We start from the raw sequence: 24476 nt of genomic DNA, 5'->3' as shown, positions 1-24476 counted from the left end.
AATTTGAGGAAGAAGGAGAGGGCAAAGCTTTGCCCCCGCCCGCACAACTGATTCACAAGATCGAGATCCTCCTCTGGGCGATGGAGCAGGCCAATTCGTCCAGCGAGTGGACCAGGCAGAGGTGGTGGGCGTTCAGATCCAGGGTAGAGCATCCACTGGATCAGGAACCCACCGTGCACAAGGTGCCGTTGCAGATTGTGCAGCCTCCAACCGAGTCACCGGAGACTCCGAAGCGCAAGATGAGGAGGATAGTGGTCGCGACCTCACTTCCCCGCCGTTCTCCACGCTTCCCTCGGCGCTCTCCTCGTCTGAATGGCGGCGGTAGCTATGTTTAGAGTAAGCTTCCCCACTCCTCATCTTCCTACTGCTCGTGCTTACATCGTGGTGATGATCGTAATAGCTCAGAGAGGGAATGCTAGATGGCATTTTAATCTCAATGAATTCCATGAATATTTGAGTACATGGATTTGGAGGATGGATTATGATGTATGTGAACCCTAGGCATCATATGAACCCTAGGAAAAATTAGTAATGTTCTAGTGGTAGACACTGAAATATTTCGGTACACACCGGTAGGCACTGAAATATTTCGGAACTGCCCTAGGCAAAATTTGTAATGTTGTAGTGGTGGACACTGAAATATTTCGATACACACCGGTAGGCACTGAAATATTTCGGTACTGCCCTAGGCAAAATTTGTAATGTTGTAGTGGTAGACACTGAAATTTTTCGGTACACACCGGTAGGCACTGAAATTTTTCGTTACTACAATTTCAGTACACACCGATGCACACTGAATTATTTCACTACTGCAGTTTCAGTACACACTGAAATATTTCAGTACTGCAAATTCTATACAAAGTTGGCATTTTGTCATTTATGTGTGACTTAATCCATGCATCATATGGCATAACTTTGTACATGAGTTTGGGTCAATTTCATGTCTATTTATTGTTAAAATTATTGTCATGCCATGAAACACAAGACAAGTCATTGACCCAAGCTTGCAAAGATGCCATATCAATGTTGCTGATATGAATATGCATGTTTTCACTAAGTCTTGTGTCTGAATTAAAACTGAGCATTTTTTCTTGATGGTATCCATGGATCTAGAACTCCTATGAATTTGCTCATGTTGGATGTTTTGTTCTCCATCATTTGTACTAGCATCCCGTGCGATTAGATGCCATGACAAGACCCCTGGCATATTTATTTTCTTGCCTCCAACATCATATGTGTGTTTTGCAGGAAAAAACCTGGAGTTCACCAGGCTGGCTGAAGTTGTGAGGCTGGGAGGCTGATGGTGCTGCTACTGGCTGATCCTTTTTCTTTCAGTTTTTGTTCGTCATTTATCAAGCCGTTGGACCAGGGCTACTTCCCTATGTGCTATTAATGTATTAAGTAGTTCCTTTGAATTTGTAGTATTAGTTAGTTTGAATGTGGAAGTACCTTAATTTTTGGAACGAAATGTTGCTATGTAGGACCAAGGGTTTCATACCTTAATCTTTGGATAATTAATTATGTGAATTGTTGGATGTGGCGCACAACGAAACGCCTCTACCATTGATACTATAGTTCGAAACGCCTCTACCATTGATACTATAGTTCAACATGTCGGTCCAATTAGAGACCAGCCACTACCATATAGAACAGTTAGCATTTCATACTACAACCTGGCACGTACAAAACATCACACAGTGGAAGCACATCCCTAAGCACCTTGCATTGTACAAGGTCTTAGAGACCAGCCTCTACCATATATAACAGTTACCATGTCACACTACAGCATATAAAACATCACACAGTGGAATAATCATAGCTAGTAGAGCATTAATTACCAGTTAATAATAGTTGCAATCCATCACAAGCAATAGTACCTAGATATGAGTAGATATAGGTACGGTAATACACAAGTACTCGCAAACTAGAGCTAACATAACAAGTTCATTTCACATTGATACATGGCCCACCCCAGTTCTAAATGAGGTGGATGGTGATCATCATCCTCAAGTCATGGCGACGGGTGTTCGCAACAGTGAGTAGGATGGCCTGTCCTACCCGAAGATTCTTGGCACGAAGGAACTTCTTCCACCCTGCCCTGCTCAAGACAGTGCGACCGTCCGTGTCCACTGCATAGGCACAGCTGGTGATGGAGCCCGTTCTGGTAAGGCGTAGTCCAGCAGCCATGCCTTCTTCACCCGGGTCGATGCCACAGCTATCAAGTAACCTCTTAGGTAATTTCTGAAAACAGTTGACATGATATATGATCATGTCACGTGCAATTATCAACAAAGCATACACTTCAAGACACATATATCATTGGATTCAACACTGAGCATATATATCATCACATCACAACACTATACGCCAAGCATCAAATTACTACAGTAATTAGGCATATCATTAGATTACTGCGTACACTAAGCATATCATCGCATATTACTTCACTACATGCATGTCAATAAATTCTTCACTAAATGAATTCTAAACTTGGCCTCTCATCACAGTACTACAACATGCATATCATATGAACTACTACACTAACTAAGCATGCATATCATGTAATTACCACACTAAGTAACATACCATGATATGCCGTTTAACATTCGTCCTTGTGAGGCGGGTCACGAATGGCTTCCCTAGGTTGTCTTCACGTAGCAGAAGCATGTCCCAGAGGTTGCCGATTTCCTTGTCGCCCAGTCTGAGTCCTTGGGCATACAGGTATTCAACAAGTGGGTTCTCATCATCATCTGAATCAGCACCATCTTCCTCCTCATGAACTTCATCCTCACTATCCGGAATCAAATTTAGATAAATAACAGAAATCCTGGGCCTATCTCTTCTGAAGGAGAAGCTGATCAATTCACCCCTACTAAGACGCATGCGGGCGATGAAACGATCCCAATCATCTCCTCCTATCTGGTTTATCTTTCGCCCCTTCTCGACCTGCATAGTGTATGGGCCCCCAAGAGCGTCGAAGGTCACGGTGTCTGTGACGAGCTCATTGAATGCCAATCTCACATTGCATGGTACGATCTGTGTAAGATAAAAACAAATAACAGACACAATACATTAGTGGAAATAGCAAAAACAAAAACAAAAAGAATGTACTGTCAGAAGGTTCATATAAATTATTACCGCTGTAACAACAAAAGAAGGCTGGAAGTAGATGCCGAACAACGTGGCAGTAGAAAGGCTGGTCCGGCACCGTGAGTTGCAGCGTCCACATTGTGCTTCTGCCATTCTACACAGAACATGTTGAACTCTAAGTTGATTTGTACATAGTACAATACAAAGATCATACATATAATAAATCATAGTGATAACCTATACTGGCAATGGCCAATCAATCTATTTTCTATCATCTACGTAATAAAGCAATGCCAATGACAATGGCAATGCCCGTCTCATCTAAACCTGGGAATAGTTCGGTATCCAAACTAAAACCAGTCCAATCCACGGCACACATCAAAACCAAACCAATCCAGATATTTTCATTTAGAATCTAGACCAAACCGAACTATACATGCGCGTCATCCAACCCAGTCCAAACCGTTTTCAACTTTTGAATTGAATCTAAAGGTTCAAACCGTGGACAAAGCCATATGCGAGGGCACGTCATGAATCTATATCAGACATGGCGTCAAAGCTTGTGTGAGCCGACGAGCTCCGACCGGCAACAGCGGCTCTTGGATTTGAAGCAGTAGTAGGTGGTAGTGGCGGCTCAAACTAATTGATTGATTTGGTCTCAAACCATATAAACCAAATCAAGATCCAATCCAGAAACTAAGTTTTAGTCCAAACCAATCGGCTCAGATCCGCCTCCGTAGGAAGACGCGTTTGGGGATGGGAAGAAGAGGGGAGATCTCACGTACTTGCCGGAGTTGGCGGCGGCCGCGCACCGGCAGCGAAGAGAGGGGTCGTCGGGAGATGGCGGCGGAGGCGGCGGCGCTGGTCGAGAAGGGGAGAAAGAAAGATGTGGAGTGGTCGAGACAGGGAGAAAGAAAAATGTGGTACATGTGGTGGCTCGGTTGTGTGGATGACAAGCGGACCCACTTGTGAGACCGATAGCAATTGATGGCAAACCGCAGGAGGTGCATGACCGCGTGCACGACCGCCACGTCCCCACGTGGAATGGGGATGGCCGGGTGGGTGTGTCAAGTCAAATCAGCACCCGCGGCTTCTCGGTAACTCCAAGAGGCAGGAGCAGTGCCTTTCTTCCCCAAATCGGGTAGAAAACCCTCGTCCTCTCCCGAACCTAACCACCCTCTCTTCCTTCCTCACCACCCCACCACCCTCTCCTCCTTCCTCACCACCCTCCTCCCTTCCTACGCCTCCCTCCTCCTGTCTTCGACCGACGATGAAGCGGGGGCATGAAGATGCGGCGGACGAGCCGGAGGCAACCATCAGAGCAGAGCAGTCTGCTGCCGTGGCTGCAGCCGTGGGTGGAGCGGCTGAGTCCGCCGTAGCGGCGGAAGCTGGTGGTGCAGCGACCGTTGTGCCTGCTCCCGCTGCCATAGCAGCCGTCGAGGCACCCGTTGGCGAGCACAAGGTCGGGGAAGATCTGGAGAAGGAGGAGATGGGAAGGCGTAAGCGCAAGGTGCATGACGAAATCGACGAGCTCTTCGAGGAGAACGCCATAAAGGAGTTCGACCTAGATAGCAGGAAGGGCAGCGACTTCGACGAGGATGCCATCGACGAGCTATCTGAGGTAGTACTCTGTTTTTTGCTCTGTTTTTTTCATGACATTGGGGTTTTTCTTGTTAACTACATGAGCATCAATTTCACTTGGGCGTGCTAGTTGTACGTATGTAGGATTGTAGGGATCTAGCATAGATCTTCATGTTGGATGTGGTTTTTTAAATCTGATTCACATTCTGATTCCAGCTGATACTCTGGGTTTTTTTCATGGCATTGGGGTTTGTCTTGTTAACTAGATGAGCATAAGTTTCACAAGGGATACATTAATGAAAGAAGTGGGGTAATGAACCCAACTATAAGAAAATGTTCATGGCAGGGATACATTAATGAAAAAAGTGGGTTAAACAATGGATATATGGCAGGATTCTCCATTGGCTTCCCCAGGACAGTGACAAAATGATGCAGTTCCTGATTCATTTTAGTTTATGTAGATGAATTAATTTGCACACATGTTCATAGATGATTAGGTTGCACACATGTTCATAGATGGTCCATTTGCAAATTCTATACAGATTTCCATTTTGCAAAGGAAGTGATCACTCCCTTAATAATTATGGGCTGACAGTACATATCCACTGGATACCAAAAAATCAAAACATTTCATCTAGCCAATTTTCCACAGTATGTTATCTAGATGATCACAGCCACATCTTCATCAATATGAGCAGTGAGACACCCAATAGCTCCTTTACCAATTTCCTTCTGAAACTTATCAGGGTCTAACAATGTTGGAGAAGCAGTATTGCCGCTGTCAGAAAAAATAATGGTTTCTTCATTCCAATAGATAGAACAAACCCCCCTTGTGTGAAACATGGAGGAGTACAATGAAGCCATTTTCCTGATTCCAATAAGAATTACACCTATAACAAGTATCAAATATCATTAAACCAAGCCACTTCATGAAGTCTTTCATGTGTTAATTATGTACTACTTCTGCACTAATCTATAAATGCAACTATTCCACCATCCATATTTATGCATGTCAATTTCTTTGGCTCAATTATGTATGTGCACATACGCCTTATTTCTAGCAAATAGATAGTTGCCATGTTACACATGTGTACTTTCAAAACATTGTAATTAAAGTCAATGTACCATAATAGATTAGCTGAGTTGTTCTATGTGTACTAATTCACTAATTCATAGGAGGATGAGGACGACGTGGACTACAACATGGACAGCAGGCACAACAAGAGCCGGTACACCCTGAGGCATCTGATTGCTGGGAAGATCAAGTACCGTTTCTTTGGCAAGATTGGGTGCCCTTTCTGTTGCAAGGTGATCGGTGGCGGCATAGATGGCATGATCCAGCATGCCTTCAACACTGGCAATGGAGATGGTAAGAATCATAGTGCCAGTACTCTGGCTAAACATGCTGCATACGCACGCTTCCTCGAGATTGTCCAAGTCAATGAGCCCTACAACATGCATTGAAGAAGGGAGAGAAGTGATGTGCTGCTAGAGTGTTGCTGCTGCCCCAGGACCGCCGTGTCCTCTTATGTTATCTATGTTTCTTTGTTGTTCGAGTCTAAAACTGATGTCCTATGGTGTGTCTGAACCTATGCTGAGCAGTGGTTGATCTGCCGTTTATGTTAAGAGTTTGCTGCTACTCTGGTTTAGTGTTCCTAGTTGTTAATACTATTTTGGTGATGCATGTTTAAGCCTTGTACAATGCTAGATGCTTAGGGTGGTGCTTAGAAAAATAAACAGGGTTTTTCTGAAGCACCGGTGCCTATTTGTACAGGAGAGACGCCTAGTTATGCGTCTACCCTGTACAAATAAGCACCTGTGCTTAAGAAAAGCCTGGTTTATTTCTATAAGCAACTCCCCTAAGCACCTTGCATTGTAAAAGGCCTTAGCAAATCAAGTATCGTACGGTGGTCAATGTTATGGTTGCTGTGTTATTCTGCCGTATGGTGATGCATGCTAGGAACTCTAATAATATGACTATGGTAGTTATAGCTTGGCATGACTATGTTTAGTGTATAACTCAGCATGTTCCTGCCATATCTATGAGCAGTTACAACTGAACTATGCATTAATTTTTGACAAAATTAAAGCATGCAAATGATTGCCGATTCCACCTATTGCCAAATCAAGCTTTGTACTGATGATGCATTAGATATTGCAATAAGTAGAGGATGCTCATGATTGCCAAAAGTACCTATTTCTACTTTCTGATAAGAACTCAACGTGTATCAAATGATGCTAAAAGTAGAGCATGAGCATGAGAATGTATCAACGCATTAGATATTGCAATAATTAGAGGATGCTCATGATTGCCAAAAGCACCTATTTCCACTTTCTGATAAGAAAAACTAAACGTGTATCAAATGATGCTAAAAGTAGAGCATGAGCATGAGCATGTATCAATTAATGATCAATTGATGCTACCTATTTGTGTTTGAATGGGCTCAATAAAGCTGGTGCTGGTTTATGCTCTCTGCATGACCGTGATGGTAACGAAGACACTTGGTTGGCTATGGTCTTGCTGTCAAATTTAAGTTTCCGTTCTTTAAGACTCTTTGTTTTTGCTGCTTGCTCGGGATCGACTAGCTTTATCGGGCGTCCACGTGCTCTCTTCCTTTTGGGGGACCATTTTTGGGGGAGTTGGGTGCACCGGTATCCTTCTGGGAGTTGGATGTGTCAGGTTCGTTGGAACCATCAGGATTGTTGACTAATTGTACGTCCTCTTCTAAAGCATCAGGTAGAACTGCTTGCTGGGCATCGTCCACCTCCTTCTGTATAAGAGAGAGTGCTGCGTTAGTTCTAATCATGAGACTTGTGAAATAAATGATATATTCTTGATGTAGCGCTAACCGTTATGGGAACTTATATGATTCGAGACGGAGCGCATTGCAATTTGAATGCAGTAAGGCTGTACATATTTTCCACCTGAAAATATCTATCCTTGCCTATATTGGATAACCGACACTGACGTCAGCATAGCTTTCAAGCTAAACAAAGTACAAATTTAAATTAGGCATTCAATTACCTGGTTCAAAATATCGGTCATTTCATCCCCGTTCCATGACAACATGTATTGCAGTGTCCAAACTGCATAGGAAGTCCTGCGATGTTTAGTTAAAGATCAGTAATCTTATTCGTGTACGCAAATAATAATTTATGAGGCCATGCATACCCATCGGTCTGTTGTGGTATGTTCTCATAGCGTTTTTTGGTCCATTCGGCAAAATTGATGTTCTTAGCTGGTGATATCAACCCTTTCTTGACAGCTTCGTCAATGCAGAACTGAATCGAGTCCACCTAGGGTACGACGAGTTATACATAGGGTTACGGTACTTTGGGAGCTCATGTTCCATGCGGATCAAAAGAGGCATCAAGAGAACACTTACAAGAGAATCTTCCTTGGTCTTGTCGCAATGATAATTCATGGAGTTCAGAGTCTGAATTTCTTTTTTGTCAAAATTAAACATCATTAGCATCCAATGGTTTTGGTGTACATTCAGTGGGACATGCACCTGCAGTAAAATTTGGGTTGGGTTGAGAACCGAAATTTGTCGTGTACGTAAACTATGAAAGTGTGGAAAACGTGTACCTTTCGGCGCCCTACAAATTTTCCTGCTACATGAGCTAACCATGAGGCTGCACGTCCAACAGGAACCACCCCCTTCATTTGTAACAGCTTTTCGGTTTCTTTAGGGGATATGATTGAGGTAGTATCATTCTCAATTTGGCTAATGCTAGCATATGCCATAATAACCTGCCAAATTTTCAATCAGACAATAATAAGACAGTTGTTGCAGTAATGATGTAGAATAGAGTATAATGGGCTTACATCACCATAAATGTATTTGTCGTCCAAATTTCGCTTCAGATTTTCTTCTGTGAGGGTAATGTCTCCGATTCTAGCTATTTCAACAGGGTCGTATGTTCCGCGGATGTAAATGGCTGTCTCTATGTCCTCATCCGTGAACTTGTAATCATTACCAAAGACAGGCTTCATCGGAGTTAATTATGGTTCCTCATTGTTTTCCGTCACATGTCTTGCACTTGGTGTACTCGAAGTCCCTGTCGTGAATTGGCTAGCCCTAGGAGTTCCTGTCAGAGATGAATTGCACACATTGACTTGATCCTACAATGAACAAAGGTAGTTCATCATTAGTTTGTTACTTTTAGATATTAACGTGTTGGGCCATATTGATCACCTGCACGCCTCCTTTCTGTTATACTGATTGTCGGTTCCTTGTAAATTCGTATTTTAAGTCCTGTAACAATGCAAACAATAATGAACATGAAGGAACATATTCATAAAAAATACAAAATGCACAGTATGACATACATGGAGTTCCCTCCTTAAGTCTTTAATTTCGTCCTCGGCCTTCGACAACCTAGGATTAGTGCCAGTTTTAGTCTTCATGTCGATCAAGTCTTCACCTAGAGTCTGGTATTTGACATCAAATCTGTGCTCAATTTCCATTAACTTCCAGCCTACCTTCTTTTCATGATCAGCAATGCGTGCATTCATGACTTCAACTACCATTTCAATCTGTGTAAACAAAATCTGTCCCATCTTACTGCATCTCTCACAAAAGGCTTGCGGACAACTAGCAGGAGTATGGCTAGTAGATTTGCAGATTAAACAAGGATCATAAGCTTTGGGTGGGGGCACCTGAGAGGAAGGCTCAGCTCGGGCGACGGAGTCGTAGATCTGCTTCTTCTTGTGGATTTCTGCAGCGTTGAGACCAGGAGGGTTAGGGTTCTTCTCCACCCACCCCCCCCCCCAGATCTGGCCCTCTTGGCTCTCTCCGCAGCCTCATCCCACCGCTCGGTGTCGAGCGATGCCGACGCCTTCTTCTTGTTGGTGGCGAGGCCGTCGCCGTCGGCGTCCCTGGACCACGAGAAGTGGCCTCGACTGCACCCTCGGTCAAATTGACCGGCTCCGCGCCCCATCCGCCCAGATCCGAAGCCCTCCCGACGATTTCCGCGGAAGGCGTGGCCGCCGCGGTTCTCCATCTCGCTCGGCTCGCTTGGATTGGAAGTAACCACCGCTACATAGGATCTGTGGTCGCCTCCAATATTCCCCTCCCACCAGAGGAAGGAGGAGGGGAATCTCGATCTAGGATTTCTCAGGGTCTCCCAGAAGTGAGATAGAGCGGCGTCTAGGTCACGGATCGGAGTGGGAGCGGCTTTTGTACCCACGGCATCCTGTAGCACCCCATGGCCGTGCGGATCTCCGTCCACGTGTCGAGCATCAATGGCGGCCGCCCCACTCGCGCCTGGATGTGGCCCTGGAATCCCAGGGCCCCGCCATCGCCCGTCTAGGACGCGGCTCGGTGCACCGCACACGCCACCACGCGCCGCATGTTCCTGTGTACCTGCACCCGTGTCACTCGTCGGAATACGGTCACGAACCCTAGCAAAGTGGCAGGGGAAGGACATGACCTGGCCAATGTCGATGGATTCCCCCTCGCGCAAATAACGCGCGTCCACCGTCACCCCCTTGTCGTCCAGCACGATCCAGAGCGCTCCACGGCGGAGGAGGATCTCGCCGTCGGTGAAGTGGATGGTGCGTGCGGACGCAAGGTCCGCCGCGAAGGAGACGTGCCAGCAGACGTCAAACTCCATCAGTCTCGGAGTGTTTGTTGTTCATTTACGCTCCTCATCATGCTTTTCTGTAAAAAGACACACGGGGCTGTAAGGCTGTACATTTTTAACCTGAAATGAATGGATCATCACACACTTCGGCTTAAGATTGTTTCAGAGCTAAAGCAGAGTATCACAGAGTAAGTCAGTGAAACAGAGAAGAAATGCCGTCTATCAAGAGGCATGCTAAATTACCATCGATCTTAACATGGCAACCCGACTGTACGCTGAGCTTTTGCTTTGCTCGCTACAGCAGAGAAGTGCATGCATGGTCGAGTTGATACAGTTTGCCTCATCAAAGTAAAGAAATGTCAGCTCAAATGGCAACTTCTTTAGACTAACGTGAATAAGGCTACCAACAGGTGGTGAACAAAGCTTTCTACCTTTTGCCTCTTCAGAGATCTTACAAACAAAGTGTGCCTGTTCGCATGTTATAGGGCTGTAGGGGAAAAGAAGGGACGCCACACTGTACCCAAAACAAATCAGCCCCTATGCTGAAGAGGATGAACGAACAATTGGAGCCGTGTGTGTAATAAAGGAAGCTTTGCCAGAACCGAGATTTGGTTCTTTAGGAGCAGACGGTTGTCGCGGAAACAGCCGAGAACGAAAACCTCCAAACGCAGGTAGCACTTTAAAGCATGTACTGTTCATATGTTCCGTGCGTGTTTGCGACTGTACTGAATGTGCTGTATGTTTTAGAGAATGAATTTGGGAAGTCATGTATACACCAAAGGGTTTTCTGTACCAGCTATTGGTTTTTTGGATGTGTGATAGTGATACCAGAAGCTAAGTTCCTCCACCCTTTTATCTTGGGAAGTTAGTGAGTTATACAGTGATCAACCTTATTAATACAACGTAAGTGTGGCGATGCATAATCCGCTTTCTGCATGACTAGGAAAAGCAGAGCATCTCTTTGTCGAGCTGATTCGGGACTGAGGCTCGAGGAGCTGATTCGGGACGTTGGTGTTCGTTCGATCTATACACTTTGGGAGTGCGTGGTGGTTCCTGATTTCCATGTGCCATGTCAATGGCACCAGAATGACCGAATCTTGAGCAGTCTGTTGGTCAGTGGTGTGCTGAAACAGAAACCTTACCTTGTATCTGCTTTTGCCAGTGTTCGTGAAACAGGGAGCGGCTACTTCAACATTGTGTTTTACTTCCATATGATATGAAACTGCCCTCACAATTTTTAAGTTTCTTTTCATTTGCAGACTCGTGCATTTTTGGATGTTTTAAGTGTGTGAGTTCGCATGAAACCAAAGTTTAAATTGGTGGTTTTGATATTAACAACTGAAGATTTCCCCCTGGAAACAAGTTTAACAGCTGAAGATTACGGACATTAGTGTTGGCTATGGGATACGACATGGTTTGTGACTGCTCACACGGTTTCTTTGTTCTAAATGTCCATCATGCACACCAGCGAATTTTATACTACATACAATTGTTATTCTGTATTAGTTTCAGTTCCTGGGTGCAAAAAAAATCTGATTTTCCTGAATGAAACAGTCTGTAGACATAAAACGTACACTTATTTTCTTCTTAATTTCAATTTTACCTTCTGGGTATCCTGTAACCACCAAAGATGCAAGCGTGGTCGCACTCGAAGCAGTGGCGGAGCTACACAAGGTTGATTGGAGGGGCCAAAGAGAAAATACAGTTTCTAGGGTGGACAAAAACTCTATTTTTCGTAATAACTCTACAAGCACTGGTGGTGAACAGAGCTTTCTTCCTCTTGCGTCCTGAGATGATCATACAAACAAATATGTTCGCATATTAACCAACAGATGCCCTTTTCTTTGCTATGCAAATGTACAAAAGCAAACCGAACAACATGAAAAAGGTAGAATGCAGAATATACATACACTCCCTGTTTGTTAAAGAATAGACAAACAAATACCAATACAATACAGTACAAACGTCCAGCCAAGGCTCATTTAGAGCTAAAAATAGAGATAAGGTGGCAACAAACAAATAACAATACAAAACAGTACATACGTCCAGGGTAATTTAGAGCTACAAATAGGGATATGGTGCAAACATACAAATAATATTTAGATACAAACAATTTACTTGCTGCGGAGTTGGCCACTTCATGGTGCACTTTCTTGAGTTTTCTCCATCACGTGAGCCCACCTTACAGCCACTTGCACATAAACCATGTCGTACATCCTATCAATAAACCGTTAGAACGCATCCCTCCAGGTTCTCTTCATCAACATGGTGCAGAAAACTGTCCACAGACCCACCACAAATCCAATGCTCATGGCAATGTAAAGGGATGGCATATCATTCATATCTCCGAGGCCACTTTGCTCTGCATTATGTGATGAGCAGTTCCTGCCGACAGGACCTCCACAAAGGCCGGGGTTGCCAATGTAGATATACATCTCGTTATCAAGAGCTCGTAGCTGTTGTCCGGATGGTATTGCACCGGACAGATTGTTGTATGACAAGTTCAAGTAGCTCAAATAAGTTAAAGCTGACAAACTTGATGGTATTGCACCAGAAAACCCGTTGAGGGATAGGTCGAGTGAGTCCAACTGCCTTAAATCACCAATGTGGTTTGGGATTGCTCCTGTGAGTTGATTATTTGACAAGTTCAGATTGGTAAGCCCAATGAGTAGAGTTATCTCCTCCGGAACATGTCATGTCAGACTATTACTTGACAAATCAAGAATCACTAGTAGCTTGTAGATTTCAAAGGTATAGTCACGCTTTTGGTCCTTCGTGTTTACTGGGATGCTCTCTTCAAAAATGTAATCCTCTGTGTCCTCTGACACCACTGTCATCATTGCCTTCAGGTTTGAGAAAGACCATGGTATGCTTGCTGATATGTTGTTGTACGCTATGTCCAAATAATGAAGACTGTCAAGGGAAGTGAGATTCTTAGGAATATGACCGCTGAACATATTTGATCTCACTCTTAATATTTTCAGATGCGGCATTTTTTCTTGCAACCATTCTGGCAATCCTCCAAATAACCTATTGTAAGAAAGATCAAGGAACATTAACCTTGATGACCTTTGAAGAAATTTAGGGAATTCACTAGTGAGACTGTTGTTATTCAGGGATAAGCTTAGCATGTCAAAACCAAATTGATTTGTAGAGTTTGCTTCAGATTCCTTCCAGCACTGCATAATATCTCCGGTAAGATAGTTTCCTGATAGGTCCAACCTATTCAGTCTAGTCAACTGGCATATAGATGACGGGATGGTTCCTGTAAGTTGATTATTAGCAAGCAAAAACTCTCCAAGTAGTGGAGCATTCAGCTCTGATGGTAATGACCCAGAGAAAGAGTTTGAAGATAGGTTTAGTCTTAATATATTTATAGGTAACCGTGGAACTTGTCCGGTAAACTTATTGGACCCAAGATATATGTGGTCAGCTGACATGTGTTGTAGATCTGCCGGTATTGAGCCATGCAATTTGTTTCCTGATGCTTGCAAGAATGAAGCTCGGGAAAATGTCACCCAAAACCAATCAGGAATAACATCATCTAGATTTGCATTACTGAGAACAAGAACATCAATGTCAGATTGCCATCTAAGCCACTCTGGAAAAATGGGGCCCACTTGGCATGAAGCGAAACCTGCGACCTTCAATCTAGATGGAGGAACCCATTTTTGTTTGATGGCTAATCTCAAAGAGTTGTACGACAAGTCCAGATACTCTAAATTCAGTAGACCCGTGAAGTGTTCCTCCGTGAGCACACTGCTGAATTTATTATAGCTGAGGTCCAGCATTTTTAAATTACTGAGTGCTCCAACTCCTACAGGTAAAGGTCAGTTAACATGTTTTGAGATGCTTGAAGAACGACGAGACTGGTCATGTTCCCAATCCAAATGGGTAGATTCCCAGTCATATTTGCACCCTGCACTGACAACTCTTGCAATGTAGTCCATGCACACTTTGGCAATCGCTTCATGAACTCCCCTATACTCGAACCAGTGTTGATACCGTTGAACCTCATTATTGTCAAATTGCACAGATTATCTAATGTGTTTGGTATCTGACCCACAAGATCGTTCCAACCAAAGTCTATGACTTGAAGGGATGTCATGTTTGCCAAATTACTAGGAATGGCCCCTTCCAAGCCGGACGCTTGGAGGTAAAGCTCCTTAAGGCTTGTGAGATTCCAAAACCATGCATGATTGAGTGAATTAGTATAGAATTTGTTATAAGACAAATCAAGTATCTCGACATGTGTGAGGTTGGAATGTGACATGCTAGCAGATACGAGAAGATTGAGTTCACAGGAGCTCAGGTGAAGCACTTTAAGAGAAGGAAGCATGTTCACCATCTGAAGCCAATCCTTAGCAGAACTAAGATCCACACCACTCATGTCGAGATGGCTCAAAGAAGAGAGACGTGGCAACCATGCAAGATTCACTGAGTAACTATCCGAATCAAACAAATTCCAACTGACATCTAGATATTGCAACTTTGAGAGATTGTCAAGTTGGGAAGGTATTCTCCCACCGAATCCTACTGACCTGTAGGCCATGTCGTACATGGCATGCTTGCTGGTGTTGCGGAGGTTGAGCTTGATGATATGGCCAGTTCTATTGCTGCAACGGACTCCCCTCCATCGACAACAGTCGTCGCCCTGCCATGATGACAAATGACCATCAGGATCCAGGAGGCTTGCCTTGAAGGACATAAGCGCATCTCGCTCGCCGCCGATGCAGGCTCCTGATGCACTCGCTTGACCATGGGAAGTGGATGCTGCTTGGAAGATCAATAAGCAAAGGAGCAGTGCAGTTCCTCGTGTTAAACACAATATGCGTGACATGATGGCGTGTACAGCAAGGAAGATCACAACCGAAGGAGGAGTAGTTATACAGGATATTCATGTAGTCTTTATCTTGTTTTATCTCTTGTATTCTTCTCTCCCAAGTTGTAATCTCTCCAACGACCTGTACGCGTATTGGGCTCGCAACCCCTCTATTTAACACGCAGCACGTCGGCCTGGATCGGCAAGACGTTTACCGCAATCGCACATGGTATACAGAGCTATCTTCTTCCCAAAACCCTAGCTACCCATCTCCACCAAAGTGCGCAGCATGTCTTCCTCCACCTCCTCCTCCTTCCAGCCAAACCTCAGCGGCGGAGTCACGGAGAAACTCTCCCGCACCAACTACATCTTGTGGCGGACCCAGATCACGCCACGGCTGCGGGGCGCCGGCGTCTACCACTACGTCGACGGCACGTCGACCGAGCCGGCCAAAACCCACGTCACCAAAGATGCCGCTGGGAAAGAAACCGAGGGGCCGAATCCTCTCCATCCGCTCTGGGTGAAGGAGGATCAGCAGGTCCTTGGATATCTACTCCAACACCTATCCAAGGAGGTGCTCGTCACGGTGACCGCGATCACCACGGCGCGGGAACTCTGGGTGGCGCTGGCGAGCATGTTCTCGTCGCAGTCCCTCGGCCGCGTCAACAACATTCGCACGGAGCTGATCAACGCGCAGAAGGGCAACCAATCGGTGTCCTCCTTCTTCGCCGCCATGAGGGGGCTTGCTGATGAGCTCACCGCGGCGGGAAAACCAATCCAAGACGACGAGCTCATATCCTACATCATCCACGGGCTGGACCAAGACTATCAGCCCCTCGTCTCCGCCTTGGACGCCCGCGTCACTCCGGTAACCCTTGATGAGCTTTTCGCTATGCTTAGCAACTTTGATCAGCGCATGGCGCAGTTTCACGGCTCCGCGGCGGCGGCGGCTTCAAGTCCTCGGCCAACTCTGTCTCCAAAGGCCGCGGTGGCGGCTCTCGCTCTCGTTCCTCCTCTCGTGGCAAGGGGAGGTCCAGTGGCGGTGGTGGCGGCGGCTACCCCAACAACACTCGCGGCGGCGGACGCTCTGGCAGCTCAAAAGGGCGCAGCGGTGGCGGCTCCAACAGATCGCGTCCGGACCTCCCTCGCTGCCAAATTTGTAGCAAACCTGGTCACACGGCGAGGGACTGTTGGTACCGTTACGAAGATGATGATGGTGATTCCTCACAAGACGAAGAAAAGTTGCTGCCGCTGCCGATGGTTCCTATGGGGTCGACACAAATTGGTATGTCGATAGCGGAGCCACCAACCACATCACCAACGAGCTTGAGAAGGTCACCATGAAGGAGAAGTATCGTGGAAAAGATCAAATCCACACGGCCAGTGGTGAAGGTATGGGCATACGTCACATTGGTCATTCAATTTTTAATACCCCCAAACGCAAAATACATCTCAAAAGAATCTTGCATGTTCCTAGTGCCCACAAAAATCTTCTATCTCTTCATAGAATTGCTATTGACAATCATGTTTTTCTCGAGTTTCATCATTATTTCTTTTTGATCAAGGATCAGGCAACGAAGAAAGTGCTCTATCGAGGTAGATGTGTTCGAGGGCTCTACCCGTTGATTCCGGAGTTTAGAAGATTCAATAAACAAGCTTGTGGTGCTATCAAGCTTTCGTCCACACGATGGCACGATCGTTTAGGACATGCCTCTTTTTCTTTAGTTGAAAAGCTTCTTAGGGAAAATAAGCTCCCGTTTGTTGGTGAGCGAAATATTGAAACTATTTGTGATTCATGTCAGTGTGCTAAAAGTCATCAGTTACCATATCCTATATCTACTAGTGTCTCCACTAAACCTTTGCAATTGATCTTTTCTGATGTGTGGGGCCCTGCTCCCTCCTCTGTTGGCAGACATACTTACTATGTCAGTTTTGTTGATGACTATAGCAAGTTCTCCTGGATCTATCTTCTTAAGAAAAGGTCCGACGTGTTTCAAGTTTTTAAAAACTTCCAAGCACTCATTGAAAGGAAGTTTGACAGCAAAATTATAGCTGTTCAATCCGATTGGGGAGGGGAATACGAGAAACTCAATTCCTTCTTCCAAAACATAGGCATATCTCACCATGTATCATGCCCACACGCTCACCAACAAAACGGGTTGGCCGAACGCAAGCATAGGCATATAGTTGAGGTCGGTTTGGCCCTTCTAGCAGGAGCTTCATGCCCCTAAAATTCTGGGACGAGGCGTTTCTTACAGCTGTTCACATCATCAAAATGCTACCTAGTTGTGTCATCAATAATGAAACACCTATGGAACGCCATCTTCATGTCAAACCAGACTACACATCTCTCCGTGTTTTTGGCTGTGCTTGTTGGCCAAATCTCCGTCCGTACAACAATCGCAAACTCATGTTTAGATCAAAGCAATGTGCTTTTCTTGGCTATAGTGCTCAGCACAAAGGTGTCAAGTGTCTTGACATCTCCACCGGACGGGTCTACATCTCACGAGATGTCGTGTTTGATGAGACCAAGTTTCCCTTTGCGGACCTAAATCCTAATGCCGGTGCTCTCCTATGAAAGGAAATCTTGCTTTTGCCATCCCATATCTCTGGCTATGATCAAGGGGGCATTACTAATTGTGATGATCATATGTTGACTAACCCTACTAATCGCCTTTATGAGCCTTATGATGATGCAGAAAACAGCGGCGCAAAAATCCCAGAAAACGGTGAAGAAAACAGTGCAGCAGCTCCATATTTCATGTGCCCTGACCTGAGCATCAAATCCCCCTCGGGATCTGGGCAGGTGCTGCCGTTGCGCAGCGAATCTGCCTCGGGATCGGAGCTCTGCCGCGGATCTGCTGCACAGGATCCGACAGGCGCAGGCGCAGGCACGCGTGCAGCCGCGACAGCCGCAGGTGGGCGCACCGAGCCACCTACGCCAGCCACGCGGCGGACCCTGGCAGGCCGTGGGGACTCTCCTCGCGCTCACCAATCGCCGCCGGACAGTTGGCGGACCGGCGCTGGTCTGGACCGCGCGCGGCCTCAGGCCCAACAGCTTGTTTACAAGCGGCGGGCTGTGACTCGTCCGACGAGTGCGGGGACAGATCCTGTCGAAGCGGGGCCCGGGCAATCACGAGGAGATGATGACGCCGCTCGGCCAGATCTTCTGTGGCTGATTCGCCGCGTGCACCACAACTGGCGACCATAGAAGATCCAGACCCGGCTGCTACTATCGACAACGCCGGTTCTGGAGCTGCGTTCGGATCCTCCTCGGGATTGTTAGAGGATCAGCCTGATCCAGGTATGGGATCTTCTGCGCCGGGGTTCTCTGCAGTGCCTCCTGCTACCACTTCACGTCGCACACGGCTACAACAAGGTCTAATTAAACCCATTGATTATAAACATGTTGCAAAGTATGGGATGATCTGTTCAACAGGTGAACCAGGAGAACCCAATACTCTTGAAGAGGCCCTTGGTGATGCACATTGGAGAAAGGCAATGCATGATGAAATTGTGGCATTAAGGAAAAATAAAACATGGCACTTGGTTCCTCCAAGACAAGGTAAAAATCTTATTGACTGTAAGTGGGTCTTTAGGATAAAAAGAAAAGCTGATGGAACTATTGACCGTTACAAAGCCAGACTTGTTGCAAAGGGTTTTAAACAAAGGTATGGTATTGACTATGAGGACACATTTAGTCCAGTTGTTAAAGCAGCTACCATACGCCTTGTCCTGTCCATTGCTGTGTCTAGGGGATGGAGTTTACGACAGCTAGACGTTCAGAACGCGTTCCTCCATGGTGTTCTGGAAGAAGAGGTTTACATGAAACAACCTCCTGGGTTTGTGAATGCACAGGTACCACTTCATGTGTGCAAACTTGACAAGGCTTTGTATGGACTGAAACAGGCTCCAAGAGCGTGGTATTCTTGCCTCAGTAAAAAGATGCAAGCACTTGGTTTTATTCCTTCAAAGTCTGACACTTCGTTATTCATTTATAACAAGTCAAAAATATCCATATTTGTTCTCATTTATGTTGATGATATAATTGTGACAAGCTCATCTGATGAAGCAATAACAGCAATGTTGAAGGATTTAATTGCAGAATTTGCTCTCAAAGATCTAGGAGATCTACACTACTTTCTTGGTATTGAGGTTAAGCAGCACAAGGATGGCCTTTATCTCTCTCAAGAAAAGTATGCAACAGACTTAGTGAAAAAGGCTGGTCTATAGAGTCGCCCACTCCTTTATCTAGCACAGAAAAATTATCTCTTGCTGAAGGAGAACTTCTGGACTCAGAAAATAGTACAAAGTACAGAAGTTTGGTAGGTGCTCTTCAATACTTGACATTGACACGACCAGATATCTCATTTGCTGTTAACAAAGTGTGTCAATTCCTTTATGCACCTACCACAGTTCACTTGACTGCTGCAAAACGCATAGTGAGATATGTGAAAAATACATTGAGCATTGGTCTGAATTTTAGCAAGTCATCTTCCACACTTATCAGTGCTTTCTCTGACTCAGATTGGGCAGGGTGCTTAGATGATAGACGCTCAACTGGTGGTTTTGCAGTATTCTTTGGACCTAATTTGATATCTTGGAGTGCAAGGAAGCAAGCCACAGTTTCTAGATCTAGCACAGAAGCAGAATATAAAGCATTGGCCAATGCAACCGCAGAGATCATATGGGTGCAGTCAATTTTGAAAGAACTAGGCATGAAAAACACTAAAGCTCCATGTCTATGGTGTGATAATCTGGGTGCTACCTATTTATCAGCAAATTCAGTTTTCTATGCTAGAACTAAACATATTGAGATAGATTTTCACTTTGTCCGTGAGAGAGTTGCAAACAAACTCTTAGACATTCGGTTTATTCACTCCCAAGACCAAGTTGCAGATGGTTTTACCAAAGCTCTTCCTACAAAAAGTTTTGAAGTCTTCAAGTATAATCTCAACTTGATGAAGTTGTGATTAAGGGAGGGTGTTAAACACAATATGCGTGACATGATGGCGTGTACAGCAAGGAAGATCACAACCGAAGGAGGAGTAGTTATACAGGATATTCATGTAGTCTTTATCTTGTTTTATCTCTTGTATTCTTCTCTCCCAAGTTGTAATCTCTCCAACGACCTGTACGCGTATTGGGCTCGCAACCCCTCTATTTAACACGCAGCACGTCAGCCTGGATCGGCAAGATGTTTACCGCAATCGCACACCTCGGATGAGGACTGCAAGCTTAATCATGTTGGTCAGAAATGGCAGGAGGATATGAGACACCTTTCCAGGGGTCTTCACCAGCAACCATGGTTTTACAACAACTCCCCATTCTTCGTTGCAATCTTGAAGTAGTGGCGTGATGGCAACGCCTACTAGACCAATGCAATGGTCTCCTACTCTTTAAGAGCTACTACACCGATGATCACATTGTGTGTAACCCGGCGATGGTACGATGTGCTCGCCTTCCACACCGGTCGGAGGAGGCTCAGTGGCCTAACCTCAAAAGCATGTTCCTCGTCTTCGACATGTTCCTCTTTCCAATAAAAGAGTTCCAATTGGAGGAAAAGATGACACGGCACCAGCTCCTAAAGGATAAGGTGTTTTCTATAGTAGTGTTCTCGTCACGGACTGCCCAGTGGGTAAGTCGAGAGTTTTTGTCGAGGGCATGTGCCCCTGGGAAACTATACAACATGGTTACCACCCCACACCTCCTGTACATGCAAAAATGGAAGTCTGCTGAGTACTTGCGGGGCTCACTGTACATTTACTGTTTGGATAACATCCTTGTGATCTTGCGCAACTCAGATGAGGTGTACAACTTGGTCCAGCTACCCGGGAAAGCCTACAAGGACAAACAACCTGCGGGATGTTATGAGCTGCCCAAGAGGTCTGTCTTAGCGAACTATGAGAGAGGGATTCATTATGTGGTGCTAAGTAAGCATCAACTAATCCAGGTATGGTTACTGTTAGAATCGAATGATGGTCACCTAGGGTGGTTGCTATCACATGAGGCCAAGCTAAGTTTTTATAGTTATAAATCAAGAACTTGACTATAAATCTGAGGGTGCCATGGGAGGCAGTTGAAAGCAACAGAGCAATACTCAACTGTTATGAGGAGGGTGGCCAGGGTGACACAACTGATGATGTCGGTGACAACGCGTACGGCGAAGAAGAAGACATCTATAAGGAGGATATGCAGGGCGAAGCGACTGATGATTCGGATGACGACGACGATACTGAAGAAGAAAGCATCTTTTAAGGATGACTACCAGGGCGAAACAACTGGTGATATTGATGACAACGATCTCGGTGAAGCAGATACAGATGAAGATGAAGATAAATGTGAAGATGAAGAATTAAAAAACATTGAGGGTTCTTAGTATTCTTTGAACTCCAACGAAGACAACTTCATTGACCTGGATAAGAGTGGTGCCCACCTAGAGAAACAAGGGCACGCGCATTGGAGAATCATGGGACTGCATCCATACAAAGATATGCTCCTCCTCTGGCACATATGGGGCCATGTTGTGGCGGACCATCCTAACACCTCTAGAATGCAATATTTGGACACGAGGCTTGGTATAGAACCTTCCAACAAGCTCAAGGCATCCATCGTGCGTTCCCTTACCGCCCATGCTACATCGATATGTTCCCTGCAGCCAAATTGATTGTTACCGATGGTTTTCGTCCCATGTGATTCTCTGAAGTGAAGAACAAGGACAACGAGATAGACTGTATGTTTTTCGTATTCATTCAAGCAGTGCTTTTTCAATGGAATTCGTTGGTTGAATCACTCTGGGTGCATATAAAAGTTGCTTAATTCATTGTTAGAAAACGATAAATTGCAGATTGCCGACCTTTTTCAGGTACTTGAATTTATTTGTGCCAAATCAGCGCTGGTGAGTTATATGGTTAATTATTATTATTATTATTATTATTATTATTATTATTATTATTATTATTATTATTTACAATAATTAATGGATCCCATGCATCAGCGTACATAGAGACGGGATAATATTTTGCCACATCCATAATTCATAACTCTGCAACAATAATGGTTGTCTTGCATATAGTACGTTGCATCTCTATAATGCACCAGCAACATGCTTAAACTTATAATTTCTTCAAGTTTACATATTAATCTAAAAAATTCAAGTTAACATATTTGTGCACGGTGAGCTTAAACTTATAATTTCTTTAATAAAATGATGGTAAACTATTGAACAGAGTTTACAAACTGCACTATTGCCTAAACACTTTGTAGGAGCAACGAGCAAATGGTTCAACCCAGAGGAAGAAACTCATAATTCTCAAGGTGTTGCAGAACGTAACTGAAGTGCTCAAGTGCCATATTCCTTCCATGCACGTACAGACTGAAAAGAAGCCTAGAAGATTATTTTGACTTGACACGTACGTACGGCTCCGCCTCGGAGTCAATTTCATTACAATCCTAGACTTGACTCGAGTACGGACGGACCATCTACCAAGCCCTATCTGGCAGCACTATTTATACAACTTGATTGATCGATCGATCAACACATCTCATGTGCTCTTCGTTGTCCTCCGTCGATCCCTCAATCGTCACCTTGTCCGAATTGGCCGATCTACACCCTCGCCGGCCAGCTTGATGGATGGTGATGGCGATGGCGATGGCAATGGCTTCTGTCTCCCCTACGACGTGCTCCTTGACATTCTCCGCCGCCTCCCTTGCCGTGCCCTTGCCACGTTCCGGGGCGTCTGCCGCGCCTGGCGTGTCCTTGTCGACGGCCATAAGTTACTCCTCCCGTACTTCTTTCCCCCGGGGCACTTCCCCGGCATCTTCACCGAGAACCTCGGGAGCCACAATGAGTCCTCCTTTGCCCCACCAGCGCCACGCTCGGAGCTGCCATGGAGGGCTCGGGACGGCCCCATCTTTCGGCATCCGCTTTTCCGGCATGACTCGGCCTCCGTGCTGCACTATTGCAACGGCCTTCTTCTACTTGAAAATGATTCAAAAGATGAGTATTATATCTGCAACCCAGCGACGATACGTTGTGCTCGCCTACCACCACTGTCTAAAAAGCTTGAGCTGTTTCATGAGGGCATGTTTCTCACCTTCGACCCAGCCGTGTCGCTGCACTATGAGGTATTCCTCCTTCCGAGTGGAAAGATCAAAGGTGACGTCCAAGAAAACATCCAAGAACCACGCAAGAAAGAGATACATGCCCATATGCCATCGGCGGAGGAGCCAAAGGATAAGGTAATCTCTATACTAGTGTTCTCGTCACACACGGCTCAATGGATGAGCCGGGAGTTTGTGCCAGGACATTTCACCCCTGGGTACCTCTATGACATGGTGACAGCGCCACACCCTAGGCGTGTGACAATATGGAAGTCCGCTGTGTACTGGCAGGGCTCTCTCTACGTACATTGCTGGAACAATATCCTTATGATCATACGCAACTCGGAGGGTACGTATGATATGGTCCATCTGCCGGGAAAAGCTTATGAAGATGCAGAATATTTTGAGCCGACCAAGAGGTCTATCTTCGTGAGCTATGAGAAAGGGGTTTACTATGTGACAATTGATGATTTCCGGTTACATGTATGGACACTGTCAGAATCAGCCGATGGCGGGGTGCGGTGGATGCTAGCACACGAAACTGGCCTTGGTCCTTATGCTCGCATCATAGACAAATACTCTTGCATGGAGCATAGAGTGCAGTGGGAGGCAGTCGACAGCAAAAAGGCTCTGGTGAGCTTGTTCAGAGTTCGTAACAACGAGGAAGTCATATATGATGAGGAGGATAGCCAGAGCGACACAGCTGATCACGTTGACAGCGACTATGACGATAATGAAGATGTCATCTATGATGCTGATGATTTCAGTGACACACCTGATGATATTGATGGCGATAGTGATGACGTTGATGGAGAAAGTGATGACGATGAATATGGTATCTGTGAGGCTGATGACTTCAGCGACATAACTGATGACACTGATGGCGACAACAACAACGATGAACATGGCGTCTGTGACGCTGATGAGTTCAGCGACACACCTAATGATATTGATGGCGAAAGTGATGACGATGAAGATGGTGTATGTGAGGCGGATGACTTCAGCGACACAACTGATGACATTGATGGCGACAACAACAACGATGAAGATGGCGTCTGTGACGCTGATTATTTCAGCGACACACCTGATGATATTGATGGCGATAGTGATGACGTTGATGGCGAAAGTGATGACAATGAAGATGGCGTCTGTGAGGCGGATGACTTCAGCGACACAACTGATGACATTGATGGCGACATCAACAACGATGAAGATGGCGTCTATGAAGCGGATGACTTCAGCGACACAGCTGATGATGTTTATATTGGTAGTCAAGATGAAGAAGCATATG

At 45.4% G+C, this 24476-nt stretch overlaps 1 pseudogene; it reads right to left on the bottom strand.

The window, feature by feature from the left end:
- Window positions 1-12398: 12398 nt before the first annotated feature.
- Window positions 12399-15061, bottom strand: LOC147966812 (receptor-like protein EIX2; annotated as a pseudogene).
- Window positions 15062-24476: the final 9415 nt, after the last annotated feature.

Source organism: Triticum urartu, chromosome 6A, assembly GCF_056163025.1.
Source record: "Triticum urartu cultivar PI428250 chromosome 6A, HENAU_Tu73, whole genome shotgun sequence".
NCBI classification, from domain to species: Eukaryota; Viridiplantae; Streptophyta; class Magnoliopsida; order Poales; family Poaceae; genus Triticum; species Triticum urartu.
Note: the sequence above shows the minus strand (reverse complement) of the source record. Positions and strands in the feature narration are given on the sequence as shown.